Below are 25,793 nucleotides of genomic sequence, written 5' to 3' on the forward strand. Positions count from 1 at the left end.
GCAAGGAAGAACCCATCAGAGTTTTCAGTCACAGTGGAGCAGGGGCCCTTCTCACACTTGCAGGGAAGAAAAAGAGTTCTTGTGACCACTCATATACCAGAGCACAGCTAGAAGAGTAATAAGCACACTTTTCCTTAGATCCTACCATCTTGAAAGAACTAAAAACTTACAACAACTTAAAAGTATCTCTGAAAACATGTACACAAAACTCCTGAAGTTTGGGACAGTACACCCTCCACCCTGGAAGCAGAGTTCTATAACAAACAGTTAAAAGTCAAGAAATAGACTGGAAAAATGAGCAAAAAACAGAAAAAATATTCTGATCATAGGTGACAAGGACGATCAAAACACACCCTCAGAAGAAGATAACAAAATCAAAGCTCTTATATCCATCTAAAGCCTCCAAGAAAATATGAATTGGTCTCAAGTCATGGAAGAACTTAAAAAGAATTTTAAAAATCAAATAAGAAAGGTAGAGGAAAAATTGGGATGAGAAACAAGAATGATGCAAGAAAAATCATGAAAAATGTGTCAACTTGGTAAATGTGATAGGAAAAATAGTGAAGAAAATAAGACCTAAAAAATAGATAGGTCCAGTGATAAAAGAGGTACAAAAAGTCAATGAGGAGAATGCATTAAAAAGCAGAGTTGGTCAAATAGAAAAAAGAGGCACAAAAATTCACTAAACTAAAAAACTCCCCCAAAAGTAGAATTGGCCAGAAATTCACTGAAGAAAATAACATCTTAAAACTTAGAACTGAGCTAATGGAAGCTAATGACTTTATGAGAAATCAAAAAACAATAAAACAAAACCAGAAGAATGAAAAAATAGAAGACAATATGAAATATCTCTTTGGAAAAATAACTGACCTGAAAAATAGATTCAGAAGAAATAATTTAAAAATGCTTGGACTACTTGAAAGTCATGATCCAACAAAAAGAACCTTGTCAATCATCATTAAAGACATTAACAAGGAAAACTGTCCTGATATTCTAGGATGAAATAGAAATAGAAAGTATTGCCAATCACCTCCTGGAAGAGATTCCCCCCCCCCAAAAAAAATCCAAAAACCCACAGAAAGCCTTGATTCCTGTTTTATTAAACCATATCTCTCTTATAAATCACTCTTGCTCCATGACCTTATTCACAGAAGGTGACACATTAAGTTTTATGTTGGCTAATTAACTTTAAAAATTAAATAATCTAAGAATGCATTTGTTGTTATCCTCAAATGTCACATTTAAAGGGAATATATTAATGCACATCAAGCCCTAGTTAGGTAATTCTAAAGAATGTTTTTAAATTTCTATTAGAAATGAAACCTGGTTTTTTTGTTTGTTTGTTTTGCTTTTCTTTGACTTGTGATATTTCTCTTCGCTTTTTAAAACATCCTGTATTTATGATGGGTCTTGTATTTATGATAACTGTGGTTAAGGAGAAAAAAGAATAAATATGAACAACCTTGAACCCAAAGAAAAGACATTAGAAGACACCTCTTTTGCAGAGATGGGAAGAGGTATAGAGCACTGCATAGAATATCCCTGACTTTTTTCCCTCTCCTTCCTCTTTTTTAAAAAAGATTCTTTGTTAAATGGTGTAGTTCTCTGAAAGAAAGACCTAAGGGAAGATCTTAGAGAGAAACCTAAATGATAGGAAAATAAAAATAATTACAAAAATCTGTTGTTTAAAAAAACACTTCCACTAAAAAAGAAAATAAAAATGCACCACAAGTTAGTTCAACCTCAAAAAGTGCAATGTTCTTTTTTTCTTGTATATTGAAACCCTAACTTCAGGCAGGGGAATAAATCATTCTGCGTGGGTGCCCTATTAAATCATTACAGCAATTGGCAATGCAGTCCAAATACTGCAGTCATTACATTTGCTTGGTCTCTTGCCCAACCCACCCCCTCACCTTCTACAGATGATTTCAGCCTCCAAGTATACATCAGTTTAAGCAGAATATCAAATTGACCCTTACATTATTGTCAGGGTAACAGGTCAAAAAAAACCTCTCTTGAATGACATGCTTCCAGAACCCAACACTTACTACAAATATAATAAATACACATACTACCTAGAATAGTAATATCTGTGAATCCTAAAAAACAAGAATGAATTTCATCATAGGGTTTAATTCTGGCCACATCAGAGCAGTCAGGAGTCACTGTCCTGCTATGACCTTATAACCTAAGGTTGCAAGAGATCATAGCTGGTAGGGACCTCAGAAGCCATCAGGTCCAGCCTCCTTATTTCATGAATAAGGAAAATGAGAACCAATAAAGCTGAATTATTTGTACAACATAAAGAGGGGAAATTTTACCCCAAGTCCTCAGATCACAAAATCTTGGTTTTATCTTGTACTATTCTACACACCCCCTCCTTTTGAAGATAAGGGAGGAAAAAAGAGCTAAAAAGATTAAGCAAGTGATTTACTAAGGTGATAGAGCTAATGCAGAGCTTAGAACAGCTTCTGTTCTAAATGTTCATTGACATGATGATTACATAGCAAAGACATGTCAGAACCCATATCTGCTGACTTACAACTCAGTTATCCTTCCACCAGAGTGAAGGATGGAATGGATAGCAAAAAAGGTCAATTTTCTGAGAAGACTGAGGCATGCCTATATAAGGAGTATAAGAAATATAAGTCCTAAGTGATTTCAGAGAAAATTTCCAAAATTAAAATAATCCATCCTTGGATATGATTATCTTTAAAAAAGCCTTTGGAATAATGGACTAAGTTATGGCAAACACAAATCTGCTGTCTTCCAAATTAAGTTAGAGGGAATTGTTTCAAGAAATTATCTTAGTATTCAGAATGGTATTAGGGAAAGATACCACTTTGACTTTGCAATCAAAGAACTTAAATTCAAATTTTGCCTCTGCTACTTATTATCTATGTGACTTTGAACAAGTCACTTAACTTCTTGGGTCTTCTTCAATTTTCTTGTTCTTGTAAAGTGAGGAAAGGGGTTAAATTGTATATATTATAGGGCAGCTAGGTGGTGCAGTGGATAAAGCACCGGCCCTGGAGTCAGGAGTACCTGTGTTCAAATCTGGTCTCAGACACTTAATAATTACCTAGCTGTGTGGCCTTGGGCAAGCCACTTAACCCCATTTGCCTTGCAAAAACCTAAATAAATAAACAAACAAATAAACAAATGAATGAATGAATGAGTGAATGAATGATTAAATAAATACATAAATATTTGTATAGATTATAAAAGCCCTTCCCTTCTCTAGAACTAAGATTCTCTCATCCTAATATAGTCATGTGGTGGATAGAAAGATACCCTTGAAGGTAGGAAGTCAAGGGTTCAAGTCCTATTCCTGATACACACTACTAGTTGTGACTATGTACAAGTCACTCAATTTATCAGTGCCTCAAAAAACTTTCAGGTTAATTGGTGTAGAATTGGTGCTGATCTGCATTAATAAAGAGAGCTGCTTCATCTGGAATTCCTTGAAGGTCTATATTCCCCCACACACACCAAAAATAAGAAAAATAACCCCAAATTCTACTTATGACTTGGTCCCAAGGATCCAAAAAAGGGTCTGAATTTAAGGGGTTAGGCAAGTTGGTGCAGTGGAAAGAGCACCCAATGTGGAGTCAGTAAGATTCCTCTTCCTTTGTTCAAATCTGATCTCAGATATTTCACTAGCTGTGTGATCCCAAACAAGTCACTTAACCCTGCTGGCCACAGTTTCCTCATCTGTTAAATGAGCTGGAGGAAAAAAATGACAACTTCCAGGATCTTTGCAAATAAAACCCCCAATGAAGTCACAAAGGCACAACTTAAAAATGAATGAATTATAAAATGGCATCAAAATCAGACTTGGTCTATTTTACAAATTTGCCCAGAGATACACTCATTGGTGTGTGTGAAGCCAAAAGGACAATATGATTCCAGAAATTCATTCAACCTAGAGGATTGGTTTTCTTCAAAAACCAATAAATGTGATATAGATAAATAATTTGTGGCATTTGAATTATATCAATAAGAAAATATTTATTAAAAATCTAATGTGTGCCAGGTCCTATCCTGTGTACAGAGACTATAAATTCAGGATATTCCAAAAGTCTTAGTGTAGTTTTAAGTTATAAACTATTAAGGCTTAAAACTGAATTAAGACTTCTGTAATACCCTGGATAAAGAAAAAAATAATCCCTCCTCTTGAGGTTATTATTAAAAACAATACTCTCTCAGGTCAGTGCTTATAAAAAGAACAAATAACTCTGTATTTCCTATTTATGCTGCTGATGGTACCCCACCTGGGAGGAAAAGAGGTTTTTAAATAGAGCAAGGAGAGAAGAAGTAAGAAAAAAAGGGAGAGAAAGTATCTGTATTTCCATTTTTTTTAATTTCAAAAATGTATTAGCAGTTTTTTTCTTCAATTAATAATTCTCTTGTTTCTGGTTTAAAGAATGGGTTTAAATTCAAGTTCAGGTTACTTTTTAAATTTTATTTTGTTTCTTTTTGTTGGTATGGCACAAGAATTTTAACTAACCTAAACAGAAAACTAATTCTATTCAAAGAAATAATTCAACCTAAGCTTCTGCCAGGCTATGACAATTTCTTGATCACTAACCAAGACACTGAGATCCCTCTGCCACTACTCATTGTCATAGGAAAATGTACTCACAGAATCCATCCTCTGGTTTCTTACCTCTCTGTCCCCATGCCTTATGCCAATAAATAACCATCCTCAACTCTGCCATCCCCAATATCAGTCTAATGAAATGCTACCTAATTTTCAAGACCTAGCCCAAGAAGCCCATCCTCACCTTCCACCTTCTAAACTATCTCCACTCCACTTACTACCCCTACCTCAAATTCTCATTGTACATTGTGATACTTAGAGTCTCCAAGTTTTATTTTAGTTATCTATGCAAATGCCATACTTCCTCTCTTTCTCCTGGCTTGGTTATCTCTATAATAGGCAATTCTATTCACCTATATTCAAAATTTTAATGCCCTCTTTGACTCTTCCTTTACCCTCATCTCTCGTTTAATTAGTTATTTGAAGTTACAGATTTATCTCCACAATTCCTTTCACATTCCCCCTTTTTCTTCTTCTCTACTCTTATGCTCCCCTTATCAGCTTCCTGGACTACTGATGGGTTTCCCAGACATCTGACTCTCCTTATGCCAATCCATCATGGACAACATCTCTTACCTAATTTTTGTGTTTAAGTATGGTCATGCTTTGAAATCAAGTTCAACTTGGAATCAGCCATTCAACATTTAAAGATCTTTACATTCAAGGATCTGCTGTACCCCAAGGATGCAAAAATTAGCATATATAGACTCTAGGTTTTCTTGGCTTCTTCCCAAACATTTTATTTAATTCATGAGGAGATTAGTAAGGGTTCACTGTGGTACGTAGACTCTCATAACTCCCAAAATTCTTCTCTCTTTTTTTTTTTGGTTTTTGCAAGGCAATGGAGTTAAGTGACTTGCCCAAGGACACACTGCTAAGTAATTAAGTGGTCAAGGTCAGATTTGAACTGAGTTCCTCCTGACTCCAGGGAAGTTAGTAAGGGCAGGCACTCTATCCACTGCACCACCTAGCTTCCCCTCTCCCAAAATTCTTATGGGGATCAATACCAGGCCCAGTGGTACAACCTAACCATGTCCAATTATAGAATCTACTTTTCATATACTCAACATAAAAAAGTTGCACCAAGATGGCCCACATTGAAAAAGAATTGACTATAAGGATTCTCATATACCTTATCCTTCCTTATGCTCATTCTCCAATATTCAAAGTCCATTCTGTACATACAGAATGAATTCCATGTTCTACTTTCTCTTATTCTCATACCAATAACCACCTCGCTATCATATATTTTGGAGTTATATCTTGACATGATGCCAAACTATGTTAAAGCACAACATCAGAGTAATTGTCCTGAAACACTCTTCAAGCTCAAGGCTATAATTAATAATGACAGAGAACTATACAAATACTGAGTTTTTCCCTGGCACATTTGTCTGCTTTCCTGTGGAATTCTCAACAAGAACACCTTACTTTTCAACCTTATCTCAACATTATTCACTGCAAGGTTTAAAGCTCCAGCCAAACTTCATTGATCTATCCCTCAAATCTTTCCCTACCTTCATGCTCACCCTATACCTGTTTCTCCCTATAGCCTCCTTGTCTTGCTCCACTGGTTGAATTTCCACTCATCCTTTAAAGTCCAACTCAAATTCTACCTCCTTCATGAAGCATTATTCTCTTCCCAGTCCACCCCTACTTCAATCACCAAACAAACTAGTCACCTGAGAACTTCAACAAACACAATATATACTTCTCTAACATCTTTAACATGTGTTGTTTCCTATAACTATCTTTCATCTGAGGAGTTATCAGACTGAAGGCTCTAAGCTATATATGTATAAATATATATATATATATATATATATCCCAATGACTAGTTATTAGCCTCATATTTTTCAAAATGACTGTTGTAAGTCAACTCAGTTACTTTCAGTGGGATTTCAGTGAAGTCAGTGGCAATGACTAGATCCCAGTATAAACTTATTAACTTTACTCTGTTCCACAGCCAAAAACCATATCCAAATCCTGGTTGGACACCTAGCATATTAATCACTAAGGGAATCAAGCAATAGTGTATGAATGGGTCTGTGCATATTCATCACTACTAATGAGGGAAAAACTTAGGCCCTATTAGTGCTGTCTAAGTATTTGCTTTGTCTACAGAGTAGATGGAATTTTAGAGCTAGGAGAAAATTTAGTACCAATCTACTCCATCCCATTTGATGGAAGAAGAAAATGAGGTCCAATGTGGAAAACAATCAGCCAAATTTCATATAGCTAGTTAAGAACAGAGAAAGGTCAACAACTCAAATCTCATGAATCCTAAGCCACAGTTCTTTTGAACATACCATTCCAAATTCTACTTAATATTTATTTAAAAAGCAATGACAGAAATAAATGACAATGTGTAGGGTTGTATCTCTACGTACTACTAGAGATGATAAAATCCCAACAAACCCAGGACCTTCTGCATAATGCCCATCCCCATCCCTGTTGTAAACCAATAATTATGAATTTAATTCTCAACTACTCCCCTTCACACACATTCCAAAAAAGGGGAGAAAAGGTATTTAAGAAATTGAACAGACTGTATTTTCACATGTCCATTCATATGTTGCCCATATGTTCAAAAAAAGAGAAGAGAACAGGGTCTGCAGCCTAAAGATGAATGATTTGGATTTGGATTTCTGGGAAAATTTTAGAACTTTTCATTAAAAGAAAGGTTAATGAATTTATTTTTTGTTGGGGGGGGAGCAATGAGGTTAAGTGACTTGCCCAAAGTCACACAGTTAGTATCAAGTGTCTGGGACCAAACTTGAACTCAGGTCTTCCTGACTCCACAGACTCAATTTCCTTAGCTATAAAATGGGGATAATCATAGACTATATCTCACAACTTTGTGTAAGAATTAAATGTGATACCATCTCTACCTTGTAAACCATAAAGCACCGTGTAAACACTATCTCTTATCATCATCATCATCATCATCATCATCATCATCATCATCATTGTATACTTATAACTTTACCAAGTACTAGATGATAAGGGTATGGATATTAGTCTGATTTGATCTGAGCAATGAAAACATGGTAGAAAGTAGCACCATAAAGTTGAAAATGTTTCTGGTTTGAAAAACCCAGGGGAAAAATAGGCAAATAACCAGAGAAAACTCAATGTTTATATAACTGTATACCATTTTAAATTATATTCTTAGGTTTATCAAATTTACATATGAAAAAAAAACTAGAAGAGACAGCTAACACATTGAATTACAGAATGGGAATTTCAAAAAAACATATTGAGAAAACTAGGACATTGAGTTGCTCAAAATAAGATGAAATTTAGCAGCTTTAACTTGATTTTTATAATTTAACTTCAGAAATACATGCGTAGGGAGTCATGGTTAGACTAGAAAGATCTGAAGCATTTAATGGCCAGCAAGTTCATGAGAACTTGGAGTATGGTATTAACATTGGCAGAAATGGGAAATTCAGGATAGTGAGGAGAGAAGGAAGGGAAGAAGCATTTATGAAGTGTTCTCTATGGTAGGAACTTTTCAAATATCTTATCTGGTCCTCACAATAATTAGCATCTCTGTTTTGCAATTTAGAAAACTGAGACAGACAGAGGTTAAGAGTCTTGTCTAAGGGCACAAAAGTAGTAAGTATCTGAGACCAGATTTGAACTCGTCTTCCTGAAGACACCCAATTCTTTATTCACTTTATAACCTAATTGCTTCAGTAGTAGGCAAAAAATACAGTGAGAGAGGGAAGAAAACAGGATGAATCTTTTAGATGATATTGGGATATTTCAATATCCAGTTGGATATTGGAGACCATGGAATCAAGGATCTTATAACAAAAACTCAGTTGGTTTATGGTGACTAGTTATTGTATGGAACAATTTCCTGAAGTTCCTCTGAGTCATTATTTTTCTTTCATTTATGACAGAACAGCTCTGTTTTCCTCCAAAACAGCTGTAAAAGCAAACAAACAGAAGGGGGGAAAAGCTGAATTATGTTTTAGCCCATCAACAAACCTGCCAGGAAAACTTTGTCCAGAATCTTTATTTTTTATGATGAATTCAGTAGAAATATCAATATTGCTATTTGTTTCAAAAGGTTTGGACTGAGTTTTATGGGGTTGGCAGCAAAAATAAATTTTGTTTTGCTGCACAAAAAGATGAAGCTGCTAAATTGTAGAGAATGATAATTTTATAAATTAGTGATAATGTAAAATGATATTAGTGACATAAGAAGTCCTGCTGGGGCAATCTGATGCCATTTTACTGATAAAGCGTTATCTGGAATACATATTTTGTTGGTCTAATACAAAAATAACACAGCATGGACAAAAAAATGGAATGGATAGAGAGAAAATATTAGCAGAAAAACACACATTAAGAAGAAATAGAACATTCATTTTTTTCCAATTACATGCAAAGGTACTTTTCAACTTTCATTCATTTGCAAGCTTATGATTTCCACATTTTCTCCTACCTCCCCTTCCCCTCCCCAGGTAGAGAACAATCTGGTATCAATTGTACATATACAATTGTGTTTAATATATTTCCATAGTAATCATTCTGATTTGATTGTAAACTCCTCAAGGGCAGGGACTGTCTTTTGCCTCTTTTTATATTCCCCCAGTAGTTATCACAGGGCCTGCAGCATAACAACATGCAAAATGTTTACTGATTGATACTAAATAAGGCAGATATTATATTGACCGTTTTTAAAGGGTCAATTCATATGAATAGTACTGATTTTTATTTAGCTTTTACTGGTTGAAGACAAAAACCTTTACCATAGTTTTGGGAAATGTACAAGTAGTTTGACCTTTTAAGTACAATTTGTCTAATTCTTTGTTAAGATTAAAAATAAAAATAAAAAACCAAGATATGTATAAGTCAATATGTTAAGCAAAGCAAATGTTCTGATTCATAATTTATGATCCTAGGTCGAAGCAACTCAAATAAAATCAAGCAACAAACTTTCATTAAGTTCTTACAATGTATTAATTAGTCACTGTGCTAACTAAGCACTGGACTGAAAAACAGAAGTGAAACTGTCCCTGTTCTCAAGAAGCTTGCATACTGCTCTACTATGCAAGAAGATGTGTATATGGAGAGTTCTTACAAATTATGTACAAAAGCAGACCTGAGGTAGACAGTCATTAGATTAGATAAAGTAATATATCCTTAAAAATTTAGCTCAAATATTCCCTTTTTATTGTTTGAATTATGAATATAATTATGGATGAGTAGAATAGACTATAGAGTACCTTTGATTTTTTTTTTCAAAAATAGAACTTAATGAAATTCTAACAGGGCTTTTTGCATGCTTAAAACAGACTATGAAAAGCACTATAATTTTAAAACTCAATTAGTTCAATTAAAAGAAACATGAGTATATTAGATAGGATAATTACAGTTTTGTCATGCCTTAACCACATAATCTTACAAAAAAATCATTTTCCTCCTTGTAGCACACTTTTTTTATACTTTATTTATTTTTAACTAAAGCAAAAAACAAGGAATTTCCATATAGAGAAGCAGAGCACAAAAAGAAGATTCTATATGAAATTATGAATCTTCATTTCATATCACTTTTTTGAGTATTCTATATATTACTTTCAAGTTCCAGTTTCACTCCTTTCCCTCCCCACTTCATAAAATCATTATCAGCTTGGCAGGGTAAATTATTCTGAGTTGCATACCTATATCTTTTGTCTTTAGAAATATTGTATTACAGGATCTCCTTTCATTTTTAGTAGGAGCTGCCAGGTCTTGTGTGAATCGTGCCTTTGTACTGCTTCTTTTATAGATGCTGCAGGATTTTTTTCTTTGACATGGGAATTCTAGATTTTATTCAATGAATTCTTGGATTTTTACTTTGCTAACAACTTTCATTCTTTACTTTGTTCTCTAGTTCTATTTAAATGGGGAAGTTTTTATTTGTGATTTACTGAAATATAATGTTCATGGTTTTCTTTATCCAGGAAGTTCTATGAATCTTAAATGATCTCTACAGAACTTTTTTTCCATATCAGTTCTTCAATATAAAATATCTTGCATTTCCTTCTACTTTTTTCAAACTTTCTATTTTAAAATAATGTTTTTTCTATATTATGGTATCACAGATTTAATTTTTGTTGGCTTATTGTATTTTCATGGATTCTAGTTCTTAGTTAAAGTATATCTTTTATTTTTCTTCTAATCTATTTGTTCTTTCAATTCTTTCCTCCAGATTTTCATTTTTCAAATCTCTTACTTCATTTCTTCTAGGTATTCATGTAGTCCTTGGTAAATCTTTTTTTTTCCCTTTAAATCTATTTGTTTCATTTGATTACTGTTTGTTTTTAACTCAGGTTTCTAATTTTAACTCTTGAATTTAAACTTTGTGCCACTACCCAGGTCCACTGCTGTTGCCCTTTAGGTAGGGTGGCTGACATTGATTGCCTTACACTAGGTCCTTGGTTTCTTAGGCTGAACAACACTTCCTATGGATATGTTCTCTTGGATCTTTTGAGTTCACAGCACTGACTCTTATAAAATCATTATCCAGCATCTCAACCTCAGAGTCCCTGGGTTTGGGCTAGCCTAGTGTGAACCCAGCTTCTTGAGGCTTCCCAGGTGCTTTTAGTCTTTCTGATCAAATTGAAATTTATCAGAAGAACTCTCTTCTCTTGTTCCCTACAAACAGAGATTCTTGCAGACTACACATGTCCCTTCTCTGGTCACACTGGTATTTTCTTTGCTTGAAGAATCCTCTTTCCAATTACCTACAGACATCTGGCTCCCTCTTTTGTGTGGTTATGGGACAGATTATGCCATTCTTTTAGATTCTCATTGGATTTCTTGATCTGATGCCAAATTTGGGGTTTTGCTGAAGTAGGTGTGGGGGAGCTAGCAGCCATTTTAGACTGGATGTCTCTGCCTCACTTTAATAAGATAAAAGTGCCTGTCTTCTACTATCTTTAGGGATATAAGGAAAATAGCTAAGGATTATAAAAGTACTTACCTAATAAATATTTTTTTCAGAAATAACAAAGTCTTACTAATACCAGCTTATATAACAATTTTAGACTAACTGATAACTTGTGAATTTCAGTTAGATTTTCCATAACATTAAGTATCTAAAATTTTAGTTCATTTCAGCCAACTTTTTAAATTGGCACTTAAATCAATGTAATATAAAAAATTTTAAGATGAAAGGGTTTTTAACTCAATTCAATTCAAGATTCATAAAATATCTATTGTCATAGAGCACTAAGCCAGGAACAAAAGTAAGATATAATTTCCATTCACCAAAGTACCCTATGATCAGTTAAGGAGCTTAAGAGCTCCACTTTATCCTTCAAATCTTGACTTTCTACTTAAGTATAAGTTCAGAATGAGACTAGCATCATAGAAGATTCTTTTTTTAATGAGAAGGAAATGGGCACGTCTACCATAATCTATAGTGGACATTCCTTTTTTTAAAAAAAATGTAATTTCTTTTAAAAAGGGTAAATGGGCGGCTAGGTGGCGCAGTGGATAAAGCACCGGCCCTAGAGTCAGGAGTACCTGGGTTCAAATCCAGTCTCAGACACTTAATAATTACCTAGCTAAGTGGCCTGGGGCAAGCCACTTAACCCCATTTGACTTGCAAAAAAAAAAAACTTAAAAAAAAGGCAAATGAAAATGATATATTAGCTTGTCAAGAATTCCTCTATTTTTCAGATTAGTTATGAAGTTGCATAATATATAGAAATCTGTAGTCAGAAGATCTAGGTTTGGATTCTGGTTCTATCAATTCTGAAATAAGCCACATTTATTGATCATTGTGAATTTATCCTTTCTATATCTTGTTTGTACATAACTGTTTCCATGTTTTCTCCACAACTAGATTATAAACTCCTTGAGAGGGGCAATTGTCTTATGTTCTTTGATTTCCAGGAAATTAGCACAGTGCCTGATACATAGTAGGTACTTTAAAAATTCTCACTGACTGAATGACTGATTTCTTTGTGTCCAGTAATTTACTTGTAAAATTGAGAAATACTTATACTTCTTATCTTCCAAGATTTATACAAGAATCAAGTGAGATAAGGTATGTGAAAGTCTTTGTAAAACTTAATTGCAAATACTAGATTTGTAAATAAATTCTGAATTTCTTTTTCTTTTTTTTTGCAAGGCAATGGGGTTAAATGGCTTGCCCAAGGCCACACAACTAAGGTAATTAAGTCTGAGGCCGGATTTGAACTCAGGTACTCCTCTCCTGACTCCAGAGCCAGTGCTCTATCTACTATCCCACCTAGCTGCCCCCTGAATTTCTAAATAAATACAAGAAGCAGAATGGTTTAGTAAATGAGAAAATCTTGGAGTCAAGAAAACCAGGATTCAAGCCTTTCCTCGGTGCATAGGCTATGTGATCCTAAGAAAGTCACTCAATTCCTCATAGATCTCAAGCAACTCTCTAAGTCGATAAGGTGCAAAGCTGTTGCAGAGTTAACTTTGGCAAAGGGACTGTCCTTACTGTGAGTTTCCCACAATAATACTACAGGATCAAAAAAATACTCTTAATATATGAGTGAGCTTAATTGCAATCAAACATATTTCAGTGACTGTTATTTGATATTATAAGGTTGTGGGGATAAACAAATTATTCAGAACTGCCAATCCTGGCAATTGAATCTTCCAGATTTAGAAAATCAACTAATAGATTCTTGGAAAATGTAGCACTCAGTAAACTATCACAAGGGTGCCAGAAAGCAGAAAGATTGCTACACAAAATTATAGATGACATACACAAGTTAAGGAAAACGAAGTTGGTCTAATTAGGAATATGAATCAATGTTAGGACAAATATTTCTTTATTTAATGGCACAGACTGATCCTTTACTATTGACTGAAATTATTTTAGTAAAAATAAATCCTGAAACATTAGGTAGGAAGAAATTAATTTCCTAATAATCCTGTCTCTTACAGGCAGATGTTACTGAAGGAAAGCAAGTAGTTAGAATAGGTTTAGATATGTTTCCCCTATAATCTCTGACTATTATATTCAATTCTGAGTGTCATGTTTAAGGAAAGATATTGACAACTGGAATCAATCAATAAGTAAACATTTATTAAGTACTTACTATGAGTCAGCCCAGGGATGTGTGGTGAGGGGGGTGGCAGGTGAAGCAGAACTGATAAGGGTTGATTCCATACAACTGGACGAGGTTCAGTTCTGCCTTACCTGCTGCCCACACACCCAAAGTCCCTGTAAACCAGTAACAGTCCTAACTGTTGGGAATACAAAAGAGGGTAAAAATACAAAAAGATCTTTACAGTTAAGGAGGATATTTTGATGAAGGTAATCCCAGAGAAAAAGGCTTAACAAGCTAAGAAGACAAGGAAACTGTCAGACATTAAATGCCATTTGAATTGAGTCTTGGTAGAAGTCAGGTATGTCAAGAGACAGAGGTGAGAAGGGAAACTAACCAGAAAAGAATAACCAGAAATAGAAATGTGTGCAGATATCATTTTGTGTAAAGAAGGGTTAAATCTAGTGGCAATATTTAGTTTTGAAAATATTTCTGCTTCTATATCTTACAACTGACTTGATTTCTCTCTTTGACTCACTCTTATTTCTCTCTCTCTCTCTCTCTCTCTCTCTCTCTCTCTCTCACACACACACACACACACACACACACACACAAACACACTCCTGTCAAAACATAAACTTATTGAAAGCTTATATTTCTATCTTCAGTACCTATCCTGGGACCTTTAGTAGGACATTTATTAATACTTATTATTAACTGATTATTTAAAAGTTCATGTTATATAAGGACAGATTAAAAGATTTAGGGATGTTTAGCCTGGAGAATAGAAGATTCAATGGGTATATGACAGGTATATTCAGATCTCTGAAGACTGGATGATTATTTGTCAGGGCTTCCTTTTGAGTATGTGTTGGAGAGGATGATCTGGAAGTTCTTCCAATTCTAAAATTGTATGTTACTATAAAAGATCTAATTGGTAGATGATGAAATAAGACTATACTATGTAGTATATAACTAAGAACAAGGGAACAGAGAGACATGTTTATGCAAATTTAAAGAATTTCTTGCAACTAGAGCTGCCCAGTAATGGAATGAGTTCTTTTATGAACTTTCAGACACTAAGTATTCAAGTGGAGTCTATCAGTGATACAGTGAAGGAAGGAAGAGAGGGAGAGAGGAAATGAAAGGAAAATAAAAAGAAAGGAAAAAAGAAAAGAAGGAAAAGAGAGGAGAGGAGAGAAAAAGTGAGATAAGAAAACATCCCAGTAGTGGATGGCAGCTTTGTTGATGAGGCAAAATTGAATATGGTTTGTTTGGTTTTTCTGTTTGTTTTTACAGCTATTTTTGAGAAAAACAGATAAAACTGTTATGTCAATAAATGAAAGAAAAATAATGACTCAGAGGAAATACAATGAATGGTTCGGTTTGTACAATGAGGCACCATCAACAGAACCTTTCTTTCTAGATTGCTATTTTGTCACCTTTTTGTCATGACAAATAACTAGATGATGTCAGATCAAGTAAGAGCTAAAGATACAGCAACTTCAAGATTTTAACACCCTCAAGATCTAGGACATTCCATACCATTGTGGCTTTTAACTCCTTCATATGTTCTTTTGGTCAAAGCAAAGAATAACACAGTGGCTAGCTTCCTGGTGATGAACCTCTCCAAATCTAGCTAGGCTGGATTTAGTTTATGGAGCATTCATCATTTGCCTTTCCTGTTTGGTAGAACCTACCAACCCTGTTCTCTCTGGCATGGCCTTCAAAAGTCTAAGGTCATGTTGAAGCATCTGAAGTCTATTAGTGGAATACTGCAGAGCCATACAATTCAATCAAAATTGACTCTCAAAGATGACAGAATAGAGACCTGTAAGACTGCATGAAGATGATCAGTATATCTCTACATATTATAACATGTGTGGGAATAAGGAAGAAAACACTCTAATTATGCTTAGTGCAAAGAAGAAATGACTTCTTATGATAAAAGTAGATCCTGATAAAAATTTAATAAAACTGACTAGATTCTCTATTCTGACAATAATTCTGAGAGTAAAATCCTCATTACAGTGGACAATGCAATCTATTTAGAACATGTAAATGTCAACTGTGTGCTGATATAGAAAATAATTATCAAATTTTAAGACTAATATATTAAACCCATTATAAATTTGACATCCAAATGAGGGATGTTACCTCAAAAGTAGTCATCTTGATAGACTGTCAACATTTATTCCAAAGGTACTGCTGCTATTCTCCAGAATATCCCTACAACACTTCTTTAGAAACAGCCTTCAGAGCCTATGGCATATTCCTGTGAAAATTCTCAATGGTTGCAAATCTTTCTTCTTCAAGGTTAATTTTTATTTTTAGAAACCATAAAAATTGATTCAGAGCCAGGTCCAATGGAGAAATGTAAAAAAAATTACTTCCTCAATATGTGGTGGGAATGGCCTTCATAAATAGAAGCCCCATTAAAGACCATTCTCTCCTCAGATCTATTATATTATTTGGATGGAGTGGAAAGGCAAAGAACTAGAAATTAACATGCTGCCAAGGTATTTGGGCAGATAGGCTCATTTGGTCTAAAATAAGTAATAAAACATTTTCTTTCATTGTTCATAAATTGTTTCTGGAAGTACATAGTAAATAAGGTTCTTTAGTCTATCTCTTTTGTCCTTATTGGTGAGTTTATGGTACCTAAACACTACTCCTTTGCTCTTCACCAAGGTACCGTAGTCACTAATTCCTCAGCTTCCCTAGCTCACCTGCCAGTGCCTGCTTCCTGTCAATGAAACTAAACAGTCAAATGCAAAACAGAAATCCACCTTAGCCATTCACTATTTAAGAGTAAACTAAAAGGTTTCAGAAATTCTGCATATTTAAGAGGAAAATAGTTCTGTTTATTGCATAATTTCCAGTAGTATCTTATGATTAAAAGGAGGGAATGTCTATAGTGTGACTCCATGCTGCTATCTTAATTTGATTTTATCAAATCTCTTGGAGTAAAGGGGGTTAATATTACCCATTTTTTCTCTGACTTCTTTCAAGTTCTAGTCAAAATTCACTTTCTACAAATCTTTCCTGATTCTTATTTATTCTAGAACTTTCTCATCTATTGATTATGTCTAATTTATCTTGTACATGGCTTGTTTGTATACAGTTGTTTGAATGTTATTCCCCACCCCTCATAGATTTTAAGTAACTTGAGAGCAGGGACTTTAACCTTTATTTACATTCTCAAAACTTAGCAGAGTGCCTAGCACATAGTAGATATTTAAAAAAATGTTTATTGTCTGACTCTGAGGAGGTAACCATAAAATGAATTTACCTAATAAATTCACAGAATCATGGATTTCAAGATAGATTTCAAAGTCATTAAGTGAACTCTCTAAGATAAAATCCCCAAAACCAACTGGATTTACAAGTTAATTCTATCAAACATTTAAAGAACAATTAATCCAAATACTATATAAACTACTTGAAAAAATAGGCAAAGTACTACCAAATTCTTTTGTGACACAAATATAGTGTTGATATCTAAACCAGGAAGAGCAAAATTAGGGGAAAAAAATTACATACCAATATCCCTAATGGATATTGTTACAAAAAATTTTAAGTGAATTACTAGCAAAGAGATTGCAGCAATCTATCACAAAGATAATACACTATGACCAAGTCAGATATACACAAGAAATGCAGGGAAGGTTCAATATTAGGAAAACAATCAACATAAATGACCATATCAATAGCAAAACCAACAGGAATCACATGATTATCTTAACAAATGCAGAAAAAGTCTGACAAAATATAGTACATTCCTATTAAAAACACTAGAGTGCATGGGAAAAAATGGAACTTTCCTTAAAATGATTAGTAATATTCATCTAAAACCATCAACAAGCATTATCAGGCATGGAGATACACTAAAAGCCTTCCCAATACAATCAGGAATAAAGCAAAGATACCCATTATCAAATCTATTATTTAATATTGTTCTAGAAATGTTAGCAATAGCAATAAGAGGGGGAAAAAAAGAAATTAAAGGAATTAGAATAGGCAATGAAGAAACAAAACTATCACTATTTGCAGATGATATAATATTATACTTTGACTATACTAGATAATTAATTAAAAAACTTCTTGAAATTACTGATAATTTTTGCAAAATTGCAGGATACAAAATAAATCCACATAAATCATCAGTATTTTTGTACAATACTAACAAAGTTCAGTAACAATAGCTAGAAAAAGAAATTCCCTTAAAATAACATTAGACAATATAAAATATTTGAGACTTCCTGACTCTAAGAGTAGCATCTCTCCATTAAAGTATGTTATTTCCAATTCAGAACTTTATTCAACTGAGATGAATAATAGCTAATAGACAACATTGATTCAGTACTTACTATGTGCTAATCACTATATTAAGTAATTTACAATTATTATCTCATTTGATTCTTACAACAATGTTAAGAGGTAGGTGTTATTCTTATTCTCATTTTACAGATGAAAAAAACTGAAGCAAACAGAGATTAAGTAATTTGTCCAGGGTTACACAGCTATTAAATGCCTGAGGTCAGATATGAACTAAGGTCTTCCTGATCCAATGCTCTATCCATTGTACCACCTAAAAGGCCTACTAATAACAGTCTAATCAGCAAATGAATTGTTATATTCTTCCACTTCATTTTTAATGACTTATGACCAAAAAAGTAACAAAGGGAATCAAAATAGAAATCACATGTATATATCTATGCTTCCTTATTCCAATATTCTATAAAAGAAATTACAGGTACAACAGCAGCAGCAGCACCATTAGTAGTGACTTTGGTCAATAGTTTAATGTCCTAGATTTCCAAAGGGAGAGTATGGTGAAAACTAGAGAAAGAAGAGCATTAGGACATCCCTTAAGAACTCCTAGTTCAAAAGAGCAATTAAGTTTTGTTGGAGCAAAGGGAATCAGGCAAGCCTCTTCTACATTATGCTAGCTCTCTCCTGGTCCTTGTTCTTTCCAGTTTACTACTACAATTAAATGATCATTTCCTCTTTTACATATAATGAGAAATTAAAATCAAGCATCCTGGGGTAGCTAGGTGGCAGTGGATAGAGCAATGGCCCTGGAGTCAGGAGGACCTGAGTTCAAATACGACCTCAGACACTTAATAATTACTTAGCTGTGTGGCCTTGGGCAAACCACTTAACCCCATTGCCTTGCAAAAACCTTAAAAAAAAATCAAGCATCCTAAGTGAACACATTCCATAGTCTCAGGCAAGTTCTAAATTTTTTTAAATTTAAATTTGTCATTCCTTTTATTCTCATCACTGTGTCCTCACTTCCATCTATGATTCTTACATTGTCTATATTCAACTTACTGTATCACAGCAGTAAGTGATTCAGTGCTTCCCAATTGCCTCTTTTTTATCAAAGTTAACAGCAAAGTGATATAGTTGACAGAGTCTTGAGATTGGAGTTAGAAAGATCTGAATTTAAATTCATCCTCAGATATTTACTAGCTGCGTGACCCTAGATAAATCACTTAACTTCTGCCCACTTCACTTTCCTCAACTATAAAATGGGAATAATAATAATAATAATAATAATAGCACTACTTTGTAAGGTCATTGTAAGGATCAAATGAAATAATATTTGTAAACAATTAGCATAGTGCTTGGTATATTATAGTCCATTGCTAAATACTTGCTCACTTTTCTCTTCCCTTTTCCCTTCCCATCATCACAATCTTAGTTCAAGGTCGTTATCAATTCTCCCAGGAAGAAGAGAACTCACCCGCCTATGAACTCTGAAATAATTTACTTCTATACTGTTAAGTCATTTTTTTCCCTGATAAAATGGGATAAGACAGAATTTTTAGTCCATAGTATATAAATTCTTAAAGTGGGTATACATAAGAAGAGCAGAATTAGACTGGAGTCAAAATATTTCATCTGTTGACAGGATCACTAGATTAGTAATGGTTCAGGGAAAAGAGGTAAGCATAATAGACCTGTATTTTGGTAAGGGAGAATACTATGTCCACAGACTCTTTCATAATTTTCTTACTGATTCAGTCTCTAACCTGGGTGAAAGAGAGTAGGTCAGAGATAGATTTCCAATAATCAGATAGTGGTTTAATTAATTACTTTCATTAGAGGAACCAATTTGCAAATCATGGGATTTCTCCTATTTGGAGCTCCACCTTACTGTAATCCAGATAGAGAATAGATAGGAGATCATAAATGGGAAGGAAGGGGAAGACTGACCAAAGAACAATCAGTTTGGGGTTTTGAGTGATCTTCCCAGGACAAGTGCACCATGAAGGACAATACAACAATTACAATAGATGTGAACATCCAAATAGGACAACAAAGTTCTGTGGGAATGGTTAAGTTGATTGTATAGTCTTGAGGGTATACATTACTTTTACTGGGGACAGAACCTGGTTCTCTGATGATTGACAAATGGCTCTAACTTCTTTGTTTTCATGATTTCCCAGGGCCAGAGTCTGTCTGTGTAAAAGATCTTTAGGAACTAAATTAAACATTATTGAATTTATTACATTATATCATATTAATCAATATGAAATCATTATTCTTGTGACAATGGCAAGATATGGACTGGCTGCTATTACAGTAAGGTGAATTCAGAACAGGTTAAATGACCAGACAAGGTTCTATAGGACTCAGTCCTTGTCCCTGTTCTGTTTAATATTTTTCTCAATAAAGTGGATAATGGCATAGATAGTATGATTAACAAAGCAGCATATGACTTATAGTCAGAAAGACCAGTTAATGCATTGACCAATATAATTGGAATGGAAAAATATTTCAATCATTTGACCCAATAGTAGGAAGGGAAGAAAAAAGAATAAGCCATCCTATAGTACCCCATGTGACAAGCACTGGGCTGAGCCTAATAGTCTTATTAGATCCTCACAATGATCCTGTAAAGTAGGTGCTATCATTATACTTACTTTACAGTTGAGGTAAATGAAACAAATAGAGGCTAATGGAATTGACCACGGCTACTCATTAAGACTGGATTTGAGCTCCAGTTTTTCTGACTCTAGGGCTAGAACTCTATTCACTGAAACACCTAGCTGTTTCCACAGCTATAACTGCAATACATGAAATATTGAACAAAAACCCTGAGTGAATGTTAAGCAGTTTACTGCACTTACAGAGAGAGCATGCTTTAAAATCTGGAGACTTGCACAAAAAAGCTGAGCTAAGTAAAAAATTCAGGCCAAAAACAAAGCTACTTTAGTCCCTCTTTTTGCTATGGTGACCCTTTTCCAAATTTCTAATGAGTTGCAATTGACTATTTGAAGAAGTCTTAGACTAACCCAGATCAAGAAAGAAGACCCTTATAGAAAGGTTCCAATAAATCTTCAAATAGTCATGGGTCCTACACTTTGCCACTTCAGCCAGTTCCAATGCTCAGAGATCCCAAAGCATAAATAACAGATGATATTTTGCATAGCACCCATCACTCTCATAGAATACCTGGAAAGAGAGAAAAACTAGTCCAATATATACTGGTGAAATATTTCATTGATTTCTGTCTGAGATGGTGAGAAGCCATCTTTGGTGTCAGCACCCCTGTACCTTGATCTGAGAACATAGGTTAAATGATTTGTGGAGACCCCACTCAAAATACAGTCTGGGAAAAAATCACAGCACCTCTAAACTATTCTCCTGAGACTTCTATCAGCTATAAAGAAAATAAATATTCAATAAATATTGAAAGGTATTTTCAATTAAGAAATGTAAGATTTTACATTTAAGAAATATAAGTTTTCTTTATAGTCCATAGTAAGGCAATGAAAAAGCCAATGCAATTGTAAGAAGGATTACAAGAAGTATTGAGAGAAATGCTCTGGTAAATTATCTGGAATAGTGTTCTCTCTAATATATGGAGTCTAGAATAGAAGGCATCATCAAACTAGAAGCTGTTTGAAGAATCATAAGGAGACTTAAAACTATGCCTCACAAAAATGGATTAAAGAAATAGAAGATACCTACCCGAAAGAAAAGATGATGTAAGTAGGATGTGGTGAATATCTTCAAAAACCTGAAAAATTCCCAGTATAGAAAAGGGATTAAATTTGCTCTGAATGACTAAACAGAATTAGGAAAAATGGGAAGAATTTGCAAAAAAAAAAAGATTTTAGTTCAAAATAAAGTAAAATACTTGTAGCTTTCTACAAATTGTCTTCAAGATAAAAAATGATCATCTATGAGGCCTGTTTTATATATAGGATTCCCATGTAGTTAGATTCTGAGGCCCATCTGATTCTGAGATTCTCTGATTCACTGGGACCATGTCTGGTTGCTGTTTAGATAGTTAAGGATTTGTAGACCCCTATTGCTTAAACATATAATCAAGTGCTCATACAAGTTTATAAGTAAACATATAAGCAAGCCATAATAAATGTAAGAGATCAACTATTAGTACTTCCCCTTCTCCCCAATTCCTCTGAATGAAACCTGTTTTGATAATACTAAATCATTCATTCACTTATTTAGTATGGGTCAAGTTTATCTTCACTGGCCTGAATTCATTCACCCAGCAATAGAGAATATCTTGGTTTGGGGGGGGGGGGTCCAATGTAGCTGGAGAGTTAGGAAAATATGGAAAGCTTTGGTTTTGGCTGTGGATTGAGGTGTGAAACAGGCAGATATGAAACAGAAACAAATATCTTAGACTCATAAATCTAGAGTTGGAAAGGACCTCAAAGGTCATTTTTATTGCACCTCCCTTCAGATGAGGAAACTGAATCCCTAAGAGGTGATTGCCCAAGATCAAACACATTGTAAGGGTCAGGCATAGGAATTTGAGCCTAGTGCTCTGATTTTAGAGTTAGTGTTCTTTTCCAATTGTACCATCCTCCCTCCTGAAGTACTCACTTAAGTAGAAAATAAAATCAAAATGAATCTAAGCATCTAAAGCAGGATATACAACAGTGGCAAAGAAAGGGACAAATCAGACAGTAATTAACATCTGAATGAAGATCCCAGATCCTTAATTACTGTCTTTTTCAGACATTCCATATGAGCAACTTACCTGAAAAGCTTTTCAATTTGTATGTTAGTAAAGCTGGTAATTAAACTCTTTAGTTTCCTATTGACTTCATTAGAGATATGATAATTTTTACATGATTTGATTATAATTACTTTATTTGTCATATATCATTGTCATTTAGTTGAAGAAAGAGTTAACTTTAAATGCTTCATTAAAAATCCATTTAACTTGTATTGAGATGAGAAGGGCAGAATATTAGAGCTGGAAGAGGCTGAAAGATCATTGGGTCCAATCCCTTCCACCTCCACCTCCACCTTCCCCCTCCATTCCCCACCCTCCATTCAGGTTTCCCCAATCTCAGTTGACAGAAATTGAGGCCAAGAGAAGTAAAGTATCTGCCCAAGGCTACACATTCACAATGGTAAGCATCAGTGCCAAGTCTAGATCTTCTGATTCCCCCAAGTTCAGCATTTTTGTCAAGGAACATTTGAAGTTATCTGTATTCAAATATGTTCAAAATTCTGGGGTTTAATTGTAAGAGGTCCATTTTGTGAATGATAAGATCACATTTTAATCTATGTGCTGGAATAATTTTTCTGAAAGGTCTTGAACCCAGATTTTTTTTTAGCACCAAGATTGACCTATCCAATAATGCTATTTATAATATAACTATCTTTTATCTATTTATGTAAAATCACTCTATATTTGAACAGATTCCAGAGTACTATATTTTTTGAAAGATCATTCCATCCAACTCAACAAACACTTAAGTGTCTACTGTGTAAAAGGGATAGCCTTCCATTATGACACTTAGTTGTCAGACAATCCAGATTAAAGATAGATAGGATTCTGGGAACAATATCCTACTAAAGAGGAATAATAGGAGGTCAAATACAAGAATAGTTCAGGATGAGAAAGCATAGAGGACTTATAATCTGCACCAATAGAGAGGGTACCCACATTGATAGAAACTTTTAAGTAAAAAAACTAAACTCCTTTAGGAAGGGCTGTTCCATTTTTTTTTGTTTGCTTTTGTATGGTTAGTGCTTAGCATAGTACCCTGAATATATTAGGCATTTACTAAATACTTCTTAATTCAATGATGTTATCATGGTAATGCTGAAATATTAACGTATGGAGTACTCACTATATTATGCAGACTAGTATATTCCTGTCTTCAATGTTAAAGTATACATAGATGTGCTAGAACCAACTTGGAAAGCCAAGATATGATTGTTGAATTTTCAGAGTAAACATTTGTCCCTAGAAAATCCACAAATGATACAGATCAAATCACACCTTTGCTGTATTATTTTGTTGATTGTCTAGTCAAGAAATTGATGGTGAAAATGTTAATAATGGAGTTTAAATGTCTATAGTATAGAAAAATGGTTGTTTTACATCTATCACCATATTCCTACCTGTGGATCACAAAAGATTTTGTGATTCCATGACTCATGTAGCATTTCTATTTCCTAACCAAGTTAAAGCAAGTTCAAATAATATATTAGAAAAAAATCCAAAATTTGATAGCTGTTTACAATCTGGAATAAAATAAATTTATGTAGTACAATTACAAGATCACTGAGCTAAATGTGAGATAAGTACTTGTTCTATCATTCAAAAGCTAAATCTTTTCTAGTGATTCCATATCTCTGGAATTCTTTATTATCTGTAAAAAGAAGATGGACTACAAGATTTCTAAGGTTCCTTCTATTACATAAAGTAGTGTTTTCTACCAAGAAAATGTTCAAAGTTTGTTGAAATGAATTTCAGAACTTAAAAAAGATCTCATAACTCTACATTTACCTATGACAATACATCAAAAATCTGTGATTTTCTCACTATGGAAGCTTTTTTTTTAAATATCCTAATCCTATAACTTAAAAGTATTACAGAAATTGAGTGATTTACCCATAGTCATAACTTATTGTATTAGAAGTGAGAAAGGAACCTAGATTTTCCTGACTAAAAGTCTGGTCCTAAAACACTATATAAAATACACCTTTTGTTCATATGAAACTGTTATTTATATATTTGATGGTGCATTTCTCCATGATTTTACTTTCAATTTAATATTAAAATAGCTGAAATTTATCTAATGTTAGAAGGATTTTACATTCCTTTTTTGTTAAGAACTTTTTAAGTCATTTGATTTTAGCTGTAGAAAATGACAAACCATTTTTCCAAAATGAGGTATAGATTTTTAAAGCTATAAAGAACATATCCTTAAGGTTGCACCTGGTTTTCCTCCTAATTGCTCCTTCTGTATCTCCTTTGCTAGATGCACTTCCAGATTACAACCTCTATCCGCTGGTGTTCCTCAGGGTTCTATCCTGGACTCTCTTCTCTTCTTCCTTTATACTAATTCACTTGATGATCTCATCAATTCTCTGATTTAAGTATCTTCTCTATGCTGATGATTCTTAAATCTACCTTTCCTATCCCAGTCTTTCTGCTGATCTCTAACCCATTAACTCTCCCTCTAAACTCTGCCCCATTCCTACATTCCCTATTACTATAGAAGATGATATCATCCTCCTAGTCCCTGAGGTTCACAACCTAGAAGTCATCCTAGATTCCTCACTACACCTCTCATACCCAAGCCGTTGCCAAGGACTGTCATTTTCAACTTTGCAACAACTCTCTAATATGCCACCTTCTTTTCTCTGACACTGCCTTATCTTCTCATCCCTTTATTACTGCAGTATTGTATCTGTCTAGTTTGCCTTACTCCAATCCATTCTCCATTTAGCCACGAAACTGATATTCTTAAAATGAAAGTCTGATCACTCCATTCCTTTACTCAATAAACTCTAGTGGTTGCTTGTTGTCTCCAGGAGTAAATCCAAGATGTTTTGTTTGCATTCAAAATCCTTTATAACTTTTCTACCTTTCCAGTCATCTTAAACCTTAATATTTGACACAACATGTATTCTTTTATCCAATGACACTGGCTTCTTGGTTGTTCCATGAACAAGATATCTTTTAGCTCTGATTTCCCCATGTCTGGAATGCAATCTTTCTTCCACTACAACTACTGAGCTCACTGGTTTCATTTAAGTGCCAACCAAAATCTCATTTGTAGGAAACCTTTCCTATCCTTTCTTAATTCTCTATTATTTCCTATTTATTCTATTTATAATTTTCCTTCCCATTTTTGTTTATA

General features: G+C 34.1%; 1 protein-coding gene across 2 annotated transcripts in view; it reads right to left on the reverse strand.

The window, feature by feature from the left end:
- The window catches only part of ARNT2 (aryl hydrocarbon receptor nuclear translocator 2), a 251,591-nt gene that overhangs the window by 208,778 nt on the left and 17,020 nt on the right, over positions 1 to 25,793 (reverse strand). The window lies entirely within an intron of this gene.

This window comes from Macrotis lagotis, chromosome 4 (genome assembly GCF_037893015.1).
Source record: "Macrotis lagotis isolate mMagLag1 chromosome 4, bilby.v1.9.chrom.fasta, whole genome shotgun sequence".
Taxonomy (NCBI): domain Eukaryota; kingdom Metazoa; phylum Chordata; class Mammalia; order Peramelemorphia; family Peramelidae; genus Macrotis; species Macrotis lagotis.